Source organism: Nannospalax galili, unplaced genomic scaffold (genome assembly GCF_000622305.1).
Source record: "Nannospalax galili isolate Female #2095 unplaced genomic scaffold, S.galili_v1.0 scaffold601, whole genome shotgun sequence".
Taxonomy (NCBI): domain Eukaryota; kingdom Metazoa; phylum Chordata; class Mammalia; order Rodentia; family Spalacidae; genus Nannospalax; species Nannospalax galili.
In genome coordinates this window covers 313,182-325,144 of record NW_008345690.1, presented here as the reverse complement: position 1 = coordinate 325,144, position 11,963 = coordinate 313,182, and the positions used below count along the sequence as shown (strand labels likewise).

Below are 11,963 nucleotides of genomic sequence, written 5' to 3'. Positions count from 1 at the left end.
CTGTGCTATCAACTTTGGAAAAAAGTATCCTAGTTTACTGTGTTGAGTTGGCATTTACAGAAATTGACAGCTGCATTGGTCTAGATACATTAAACTTACTTTTTTTTAAAGGGGTAACACATTGTATTAAATACTTAAGGTTTTATCTACATACAGTTGATTACAGAAACTAATAGTTTTCTCTAAATAAAAAAAGAAATTAGGCCGGGCATGGTGGCGCAACCCTTTAATCCCAGCACTTGGGAGGCAGAGGCAGGTGGATCTTTGTGAGTTTGAGGCCAGCCTGGTCTACATAGTGAGTTCCAGGACAGCTGGGGCTACAAGGAGACCCTGTCTCAAAAACACACAAAAAAAAAAAAAATAAAAGAAATTGAAAGGAGTGACCTTATAACGGGGTTATTTCTCCTATTAGACACCATAGGCTAGTAAAGTAAAAGCTCAATGTCAGGATGGACTCCTTCTTTTGAGCTATTGACCAGGGATCTTATAGACCTTCAAACAGCACTGACAATTGTTCCTGCTCTTGGTTACCCACCAGAAATTCATAGTAGGACCCTATTGCTGAAGACACTACATACTTGAATTATAGAATAAACAAGGAGCTACCAAGTGACATTGACATCAAAGCTTCATGTCTACTGGCTAGCTTTCACAGTGCTGGAAGGTGCTGTGCATGCTAATAGAAAAGTAATCATCAACCTTAACCAGCTATGAATCATGTTAGCTACAACAACTGGCCTAGTAAGATATGTTCACTGGTCCAAAAGTGGCATGAATGTTATGGGAGTAATCAACAACTTTCTGATTGAATTTAAGGTCTGCTTCTCAACATGAAGCCCATACCTGATGTTGTTATCAGGCCTAGGAACCTGCGGCTAGACAAGCCACAGGCCATAGGGGAGAGCCTAATACTGTTATTCTGCTAAATAGACATATTATTAAACAGACTCTGAATGACTTGTTATATCCATAGATTAACACATCTCCTAACTCTCACCAGAGAACTTTCTCATACAGCAGATGATGATTAACACAGAGACCCACAACTGGTCAATTTGCAGAAAATAAGACACTGCAGAGTGTTTATCCCTCCTTCATAGGGTACTATAGCAAAGTTCTGTCTCCCAAGGCTCAGGGATACTTGTGGAAGAGAAGGTGGAAGAGCCAGAGGTTGTGGATGATCACAAGAAAATGAGAGTTTTCTACACAGCTGGGGAGCTACTCATACAAACTCACAGCAATGGTGACAGTATGCACAAGTCCTATGTAAGCTTAAGGTAGACAAAAATCCCAGCATAGAGAAATGGGGAAGAAACTGAGAAGTACTGGCAAGAATAACTGCTGAGGTGGGAGGGAGTCCGTCTTCTTTAAGGGTATGTTGGCAAGCCTTCAGTGGATGGGCCCACATTGAAGGGTGTTTGGGCACACAGATTTGACTTGATAGGCCTTAGAAATGAGACTATGGGGCTGGAGAGATGGCTCAGCGGTTAAGAGCACAGACTACTCTTGCAGAGGACCCAGGTTCGATTCTTAGCACCCACATGGTGGCTATGAACCATCCTTAACTCCAGTTCCAGGGGAATCTGAAGCCCTCTTCTGACCTCTGCAGCATTGCATGACATGGGTGCACTCACATACATGCAGGCAATACACTCATACACATAAAATAAAAATAATAAAGTATAAAAATTGTTTCTTAAAATGAGACTGTGAATTTGGGTGGGGTTGGGTGCAGCTAGGGAAGAGGTCTAAATAGGATCAAAATATATTGTAAGAAATCTACAAAAATTCAATAGAAACTTAAAAGAACCATCAGTGGAACTAGTAAAAAAATCACTTCTTAAGTAGATTCTTAATACATTATTGAAGAAATGTGGAATAGTGCAAAAATATCACTCAGACTTCAAGTAAGAAAACCTTGATACCTAGGTTGCCACCTATTAGTGTGTCCTTTTCTAATCCACTCCAGATGCTAAATCATCTAATCCATAAAATGTATTGTTGAATTAGAAATTCAATGGGCTTCTTTCTAGCATTTAAAAACCAAAACTCATTTAAGAACTCTGATTTTTATAGCCACTTTTGAAAGAGATGTATCTTTGCTCTGGAAACTGTTATTGAGTATGTTAAAGCTGTAATGAAATGCTTCTTCTAAAATATATATATATATAATAAAAACTCTGATCTGTGTTGCTGTGGAAATCAAACTAGTTGAAACTAGACTTACAATACTTACAATCTGAATTTTCCTGTGGCAGGGTATTACTTACAAAAATTACTGTGGCAAGTAACAAGAAGTAAAAGACATCCCTGCTATCTCAACTATCCCAAGCCAAAATGAACGTAGTGGTTAGAGCTCAAAAAGCAACTGTTGGTATTTGCATTACAGTCGGCTTGGAACATTGTCAGAACTTATTACCCCACGTGTGGCTTTGCCCTCACGCTCCTGAGAATTGCAAATTCCCTTAAATTTGTATCATTTTAGTGTTGTCTTCAACCCAAACTTTCCCTCTTCTCCTCTTCCAAATAGTTAAATGTTTGGGCCACAGTTTCAACTAGACTATGCTGAGTTCCTCTCTCTGAAGCAATCACCACGGCCCATACTGATGTGGTTCTATCTTTCGACTTCACAGTATACTCATCTGTGATTGTCAAACATATTTATTTTATGATAATATGCTAGAATTATGATGGACTATCTGAGGATAAGATTTAAGAATTGGTATTATGTGAACATGTGATTCTACTATGCACCCAAGTCTGAGAACAAATGATTTAGACCGGTCACCTGAATTTATGGGTAAACACCCCATGAATTGTGATAGATGTGATTTGGAAATTAGCCCAATTTTCATGCTAGAAGGATGAAAATGTTCTACATGATAAAAAATAAATATATTCACTTTGAGCTAAAGAACAAAATTAATTCCTTTTCCTTCTCTTTTTGCATTCATTGTTTGTCATAAACAGGTAACTACTGAGATGCTCAAAGGCATCTTTGGTCTGACTCAGCAACAGATAGACTGACAGTAAGAAGCACTAATCCAACTGGGTTTCAAATAGGAAATCATATCTTTCTTTGCTAGAGGACAGAGTGTGGCCTTTTATTCTGAGGGTATGGGCTAAAAGGAGAAAGATCACTGAGACCTTGTCTTCTCCAAGAGATATTCTTCAATATGAATTGAAATGTAGAACTTTTTATGGTCAGCTAGCCCATTTTCTTTAAGGAAAACATATCATTTTCATGAAACTATAGGACATTAATTCCTAGATTGATAAGCTGGTCTGAATTTCTTTAAAAATAATTTTATTAGTTCCTTGAGACTTTCATACAATGTATTATGATCATATTCACCCCTCTCCCCAACTCTTCCCCATCCACTCCCCTTCCCTTTGTTTCCTTTGTATAAAGCCATTAAGTCCAATTTGTGCTGCTCGTATACTTTTGGGTGTGCGGCCATTCACTAGAGCATAGTCGGCCTATCAGGGGGACACACTTTTAAATAAAACTGACTCTCTCTCAGTGGCTATCAATTTCTGACAATGCCTCTGTCAGGGATGGTACCTTGTGTCTATCTCCCTTTTCCATCCTGAGATTTTTATCTTGCTTGTGCTCATGCAAGTCTTGTGTATACTGTCACACTGCTGTGTGTTCATATGTACAACTACCCTGTTGTGTTTGGAAAAAACTGTTTCTTTGTAGTCACTCACCGTTTCTGGCTCTTACAATCTTTCTACATCCTCTTCCACAATGATCCTTGAGCCTTGGGAGGAAAGGGTGTGATGTAGGTGTCCTACTTAGGGCCGAGCATTCCACGGTCTCTTATTCTCTATACATTGACCACTGTGGGTCACTGTTAATTGCCATCTACTGAAAAAAGAAGCTTCTCTGATAAGGGTTGAGAGATGTACTTTAGGTATCATTAGTAGTCAGTTTAATACTATGTCAATTTAGCAGAATAGTAATAGTATGTTCTCCACTAAGGCCTGCAATATAGCTAGCCACAGGTTCTTGGTCCCAATAACAGTGCCAAGTATGGCTTTCATCTTGTGGAAGGGGTTTTAAATCCACTCAGAAAGCGGTTGTTTAGTCCCATGACATTCATGCCACTATTGCACCCATGGGCATGTCTTGCCAGGCTTATTATTATTGTAGCTTGCAGGGTTCACAGCTGGGTAAGACTGATTACTTATCTCCTCTGGTAGTGTGCCTTGCACCTTATAGCACTACAAATGCTATCCAGTGGGAATGAAGCTTCCAGGTCAGTACTAGCTTGATTTGTCCATGTTTCTATGACTCAGGTTTCTGGTGTCTTCAGTTATGGGGTCTTACTGTAGAGCATTGGCAATATCCTGTAATGTTTGGGGGTCTAAGGGACCTCACTGGACAACGACTCCAAATGCGGTAACCCATTCTTGGCACTGGGCTTTTTATTTGTTAGCCTGTGGTGTCTAGAAAGGCTCTGCTGCACTCTTACTGGCTAGAGCATATCCTTGGTCCCAAGGGCATGTTATAGGGAATTACACCAAAGTGGCTTCTTGCCAGAACTGGTTATATAACAAGTTATTTGCTTGCTCATGGTTCACAAACATCTGGTAGCTGCCATCTTAAGTAAGTCAACCTGCAAGTTCATACTGGTGCCGTGTTGTCCAAACCTTTATCCGGCCTTCACAGCCTTTATTTCCTTCATATGGGCAGCAGCCATGATTGCAATATATTAGTAGTTGGAGTGTAGTTTTCTCAAGGTTATCTGTAAATTGTTCAGCCTAGATGTCATAATGATAGTCTGCTTGTTGCAAAGGAGTAGGCTTTTTGGTTGACAGCAACCTTCTCAAGGTAGATGGGCACAAGGGAAGGGTCTGGTAGTTGTCAAAGAGTCAAATCAGGCTGCCCACAACTGTTTAGCTTATTTGAAGAAAAAGTAAACATTAAAGGATGCTTATAATAAAGACATGTTATTACATTCTTAACATTATTTAGTAGTGCTTAACTGCTGACTTAATATCCTTAGGGAAGGCTGGGTCCTTCTGTCTCAAAGGGGTGGTGGTAGGTCTCACTAAGTCCTTTATTAAGACATTTATTCTATGACATTCTGAGTTGTTTTCTTTGCTCTTATTGTTCTCAAGGCCATTTAACAAAATATTTATTTTATATTTTGTGTATGAATATTTTGTCTGCATGTGTGTAGTGTACTATATGCATGCAGTGCTCACAGAAGCCAGAAGAGGGCATCAGAAGCTCTGGAACTCCACTTAAGGACAGTAATGAGTTGTGTGGGTGCTGGGAACTGAATCCTGGTCCTCTGCAAGAGCAGCCAGTGCTCTTGACTGCTGAGCCATCTCTCCTTTCTTCAGGTTTTGATGGTCCTTTGGAACTGGCAAAGAGAACCAGTGGTCTGCAGAAGGCAGAGAACTCCTGCTCAAGATATTTGGAGGGGTCACATGTTTAATCTTTCTGTTAAATGAAATCAAAAGTAAGGCGATCATATTCCAAGGTACCATTTTCTTAAAACTCAAGGAAATTCACTTAGGGATCTTGGCCTGGTAGAGTTAAGGAGGGTTAGACAAGGAGGCTAGAGGAAGGGGATTCTGCAGAAAGACCAGGAAGATTGGACCCAGTTTTGGGGGATCAGGTCAAGGCTTAATTCCTTCAACTCATGGTCATAAAATTTAAATTAACTTTCATGATTTCTTCCTTATGAGTAAAAACTGCTTGAAGGTACTCAAAAAGCAGTTTCATCTGAGTCACTGATTAAAATACTGTTTTTATTAATCCATTGTCTCCTTGAATATAGTTTTTTTTGACCTGACATTGGTAGAGATGTATTCAGCATGCAAAACTCAATATTTGCATGGTCCAAAGTGAGGTTCCCAAATGCCCTGAGAAAGGAAGGTGTTAGCAAAGAAAGAATCCTGGGATTTGGAGAGGGATTTTGGTTTGTATCTTAGCCTGCCGTCTTAACAACTCTGTACCACTGTGAATTTCTTCCATCTTTGAACCATAGAGCCTTTGTAAACTGCACTTAATAATGACCAAATTGAATATAAAAAGTGGGCAATTGTGAAAGAGCTTATAAAGTACAAGTGCTCTATAGATGAGGTACAGTTTGTAGACTTTTTCATTGACATTTTGGGTAACATCAAGGAATATATGTGTCTGACAATGTCAATATAGAACACTACAAGGCTTTTCCTTAGACCCCAGAGTGCTTTACAGTAAAGGCATTGATTTTTCCCAATATAACAATGTGCATTTGTCACATGTTTGAGGTTGATAAGACTTCTATAATGCTCTATAGGGCTGTACATTAAAATATAATAAATAGACCTAAGAGAAATGATGATAAATTTGTAAGAGGGAAATAGGTGCTGTTTGGGGGATAAACCTACTTGTTGACAGATAAAATTTATATGCAATCACTGTAAGAATTTATATATAACTCCACATTTTTTATCATGAAATGTTAACAGGACTTGGCTTCCTATTTCCAGAGAATCTCCCCTTTGATCCTAGAATGAACAGCAGGCCTAGAATAAAAGTTGAGAGCTCGACAGTAATGTTTCCCATCTGACCAAGGTACTTCTTGATAGTTGAAGGAAAGAGACTTTAACATCCTTTCCCTTGCTTTGGTTCTACTTTCTGATGAATTTGGAGACAGAAAAGCAGCGAATCTCGCTGCCTGTGGATATAGCTTATTTCAGCACAAGTTAGAGAATTCGGCTTAAAGAAAAGAGTGAGATGAGAAGAGGGAAAAAATCATATTAGACTCGTTTTCTTCATTCCAATATATCTGGGTCTGGGCTTTCCTGCCAGCACATCTTTGGTGATTCTGTCCAGCTGATTTTTAAATTACTTGAGCGATTGTTCTCTTATTTCTCTTGGGAATTCATTTTGCCATGTAATGGAGCAGACTTGTAGGATGTCCTCTTGGAGACAATAATATTATAGTGTACAATTTCTTCATAGATTTCCCTTTTATTCAATTTTCCTTCCATAAAGAAATCAATAACAATAAAAGAAAAGAAAAAAAGGGAAAATAGAAGACAGGCAGGGAGAAGTAGTTTCTGGCTGGTTGGAGGAGGCAGAGGAGGAGGAGGCTACACCAGGGTATCTTAACAGCAAGGACTAGCTGAAGAGTAATGGCCCTTGGAATGTATCTGTGATATCAGCAGCAGCCAAGGCTCAAATATTGAATTCTTTCTGAGTTGAAGGAGGGCCTCAAGATGCTGATTTCAGGAATCTCTATGGTTTGGGCAATAGTCAGGCTGCATGCAAACTTCAAACTGATATTTGAAATCCATTTTAGAACTCCGTAGCTATTCATGCTGACCTGCGTAACTTAAATTTGAATGGCTTGAGGTTTTGGAGCAATGGTAAGGAAGGTAGATTTACTCTCCTCCACGTTGTGCCTTAGTTGTTGCTTTCCCCAGAGACTCATCTACTTTTTCCTCTCTAGTTCATACTTTGTGGTGCTCTGTTGCTGAACTCTGACTTCCAAAGTCAATGATTTCTGAAGGAAATGCAAGAGGTCAGGCTGTAGCACGCAAAGGACTCTATTGTCTCTAGAGCCCAAACTGAGGCAGATCTATCCCCACATTTTCACTCCGTCAGGATACTCAAGTCCTGAGGTTTCAGAGGGATAATAAAGGTGTAAAGATATCACATGGCAGTTTTAGAGTTTTTTTTCTTTTTTTAAAAGAGATCATGAACGGAGAAAATGCCCAAAGAAGTCTTTATTCATTACCAGTCAAAGGTGAGCATTAAACATATGAGCTCTGTTCCATTTTCCATTGTTATTGGACCAAAGCCAATTGTTTAACATGCCCTCTGTGATTTGCTATTGATCTTGGAATAAAGTTAAGAGTTGTCCATATGAGCCACAAGACACTGTTTCTTGCTTGGCTTGATCCATGTCTGGCCAGTCTTGCTTAGTTTCTGGCAACACTGACCACTGCCTATGTTCTTCCATGTGTTCTTCCCTATGCTTTGGGGCTTCCATAGGCTGCCAACCTGTCACCCTCTCCCAAGCCCTGGTGACCACTCATACCACTGTTTAATTATCTTATCTTCAGGGAAAATTGCTTTGGCAGGTTCTGCTTCCAGACTAAGTCCCTGCTACAAGCTTCGTGGGAATTTGCCTCCAGAGCAGGTTTAATTACACATATAATCACACTGTACACATATACGATGTCCATTCCACTGACTATAAACTCTGCAAGGAAAGAGACCATGTCTGCTGTGCTCACTACTGTATTCTGGTGCTGTTTTCACACAGTGGAAATGCAGCCCTTCTTGTAGGAAAAGTGCCTGTGTAGCTCCAAGCTGTGGAACAGGTCTGTTCATAGCAGGGAGTAACCCCTCCGAGAACAGTTCTATGATGTTGAGACCTATGGTAGTTGCTCCAATCACGAAGAACAACAAATAGCTACCGATTAAGCACAGGAAGGCTCTGCCACCTGGAAACCAATTTTTTGCCAGCTACAGTCATCCAAACAACATGCTAAAGGTTTCACAAGCGCCTTCTGTTGGGTTTCTGGGCATATAAACACATGATTGGAGGCACAGCCCCTCTGTGACAGTTAAAGCATACTTACAAAGTAATTGCCAATCTCCTGGCTATTTTGTGTGCTTTCTCTAATTTCTTAGGGAAATATATAAGTATGTTTTTCCATTTCCTCTTTATTTAGACCATCAACTTACTAAGAAGCAAACATCTTTTTGTTTCTTTTAGTTTCCTTATAGCAGCCGGTGTACTGTTAAATAATGCTTACGATAATACTTAAGGATAACAACTATGTCTTGGGAAAAGTAAGAGGCTCTTAGAGAACCTTTTTATTCTTAAAGAGCGGGGAGCTCCTGGGATATTTAAGTCCAAGTTAAACATGGGTAAGAAGAATAAAGAGCCTGTGGTATCACACAGATAAAACACAAATCATCAGTTATTCAGAAGCTGAACCTATCAGACACATGTAATGAGGATTTGTAAATAGAAATCTTGGTGCTTGCCAGAGCCACCAAAAGAGATGGATTCACTAGTAATGTTGGTAGAAAGTGGATTGTTTCAGAGGCTTTGTTGGGGAAAGAAGTCATGAAGATCTGGGAAAATGGGAGTGAATGGTGTTAAGGGCCTTGAGGGAAAGACAGGGAGCCTGGAAAGTGTCTGAGCAGGACTGTGATACCTTCACCACTGTGTGGTGTTAAGGTTGAGTGATAAGGGTCTTCCCCAAAGCTGTGGTGGTGTTAGGGATGCAAGGATATTGCACAGGAACCATAGTTCATGTTTCCAACTTTTAAAATAAGTCCCGAGTAGGAACATGAAGGAACACAATTAACCAGTAGTGGCTAGGAATATAAATGGCCCTATCTGAACCAACATGGGTAAGATAGTTGGGTCCAATAGAAGACATCCAAGAAAGGCAGGAGAACCAGAGCATTACTTTTGGAGCGAAGTCCTCCTTAAGCCCACCCCAGGGGTCTCGTCTCATCTAGACTTCACCTGATCTCACTGCCTGATTCACTTATCCAGCATTGAGCTTTGCTGTTTCTGCTGGTCAGTATCATGACTGTGATGGCTGATCCTGGGTGTCAACTTGACTGGATCTGGGATTAACTGAAATGAGAGAGATCTTCTTCATTGGATCATCTAAAACCAGAAGACACACCCTAAATGTGGGTGTTACCTTCTGATGGCAGCCCGTATAAAAGGCCAAAGCAGAGGAGAACGCCAGGCTTCTTGCTGCTTGCCTTTTCTCTCACTGGTGAGTTTGTCTTGCTGCTGTAGACTGAAGACTAGCTGATCTTTTGGAATTTGTCAGACTTTCAGTGCCAGATTGGGACTACTGAGACATCCAGCCTCGTGGACTGAGCGACTACAGATTCTCAGCCTCTCCAGTGTGGTGTAGCCATTGTTGGACTGCTGGGACTCTATCCTGTGAGCTAAGCTGATAAATCTCTATACATATATATTCGTTCTACCGGTTCTGTTTCTTTGGAGAACCCTGACTAATACAATGACTGTGTCTCTGCAGTTATATTAGGAGTGCCTTGGCCACCTCTGTTCATGGTACAGCGATGGTTGCTGATAAGTCTTAGATTTGACAGTGGTCTTGCTATGCATTCAGTCACATGTGTAGAAAACCTTAGACCCATCAATCTGTCTGGTTAACATTTCATCCTGATATCGACCTTCCAACTGAGTAGCTCTACATCATATTATTTGTCTTTTGGAATCAGAATACAATTGTGAAATTTTCTTTACTTTTTCTTCTATGTAAAAAAATTCTATAATTACTTGAATAAATTGTATTGTTACAAAAGGCCCAGTATCTTTGTTTTGTGTTTCTATAACCACTTATTATCTAAACAGATTAATCTGTTTCTTGCGGTTCTGCAGGCTGGGAAGTCCAACATGAAGGAGCTGGTACCTGGTGCGGGCCTTCTTGCTGTGTCATTCCATGGTGAAAGGTAAGAGGGTGAAAAGTGTTGATGGAAGGGGGAGCTGAACATGCTTTTATAAGAAACTCTTTCCTGTGACAACAGCATTAGTCCTCTTTACAAGGGCTGTGCCCTCATGGCCTGTGTATCTTCTAAAGTTACCACCTCTCATCCTGCTGCTTTGGAGCTTACGTTTCCAGAACATGAAGCTGCTGGTGAGGGACTTGTAGTCAAACCATAGACGGCATCCGTTTCATTTCCTGCTGTGTTGCTTTGATTAACATCCAGCTGGGTGTTCCCATGTGCTGGTCATATGGGTGGTCAGGGATGGGACTTGTGCTTTCTTACCAGATTCTGTGAAGATTACTGATTTTTAAAGACTTTTGGCTCCATGGAATGTCTTTGCTTTTCCTGCTGATTTTAATAAATCCATAATAATGCCTGATCCAATATACTTTGATTTAAAAACTTAGAGGTATAACTCAGAGCCAAGACGAAGTGGGGAAAAAATCAGATTCTTTCCTCATTTAAATCTAAACATTTGACAGGAAGTCAGCCAAGACCTCACTGTTACATCTTCATTTTCAGTCATTGCATAGGATGACAGAATGGGAGACGGAATGAAATGGATTTAGAACTGTGGTTTGGTACCTTGGCAAATGACCTTGAACCAGGAGGTTTGGGTACCTTGGCAAATGACCTTGAACCAGGATCTCACTTTTTGTGGTCATTGTTTTTTAATTTATAAAATGAAGTAATTATATTAAATAGACTAATTCTAAAGGTTTTCTGGTACTAATATTCTAGGAAAACCGCACGGAAACCTCAAAGGCTTATAGCTGGATGGAATGGCTCTAGTCCAGTAGGGGATGTGGTTGTGACTAATACAGAGATCACAAGAAATTGCAATAACCACAAAGTAATGCCCTTTGTGTTCCCCCGAGAAACAGAGTCTCACCCATGGAGTTCCAATGTGTAAAGCTATTATACTGTAGAAGCCAAGGAAAGGAGAAAACAGCAGGAGAGTCGAGGGAGTACTTACCCTGGATAGTAAGTATAGAGTCGTGCTAACCACCGTGCACAAATGATCACTTTCCAACTCCATAATAAAGATGCTATACTAAGTACTCCCCGCTTAAAGGATGAGAAAACTGAGGCCTAGGAAAATTATTTAAGGTTTAAGTAAATTGCCTAAGCTTACAAGACACACACTAAATAGTATATCAGATTCAAATTAATTTCTTTCTGTTTCCAAAGTTTCTACTCTAAAACTCATTCGAAACAAACAAGGGGTTGGAGAGATGGTTCAGCAGTTCAGAGCACTGGCTCCTCTTGCAGAAGACCTGGGTTTGATTTCCATTTTAATACCTGGTTCTGACCTCTGCAGGCATTGCATGGCATGGGTGCACTTACATACATATAGACAATACATTCATATACATAAAATAAGAATTAAATACTTTAAACAAAACAAACAAATGAAATACCACAAAGCAATGACAGTTCCATCCTCTCAGTCTGGATTTAC

The 11,963-nt window shown here is 40.1% G+C and overlaps 1 pseudogene; it reads left to right on the top strand.

The window, feature by feature from the left end:
• Window positions 1–10,676, top strand: part of LOC115071838 — a 54,941-nt pseudogene extending 44,265 nt beyond the window's left edge.
• Window positions 10,677–11,963: the final 1,287 nt, after the last annotated feature.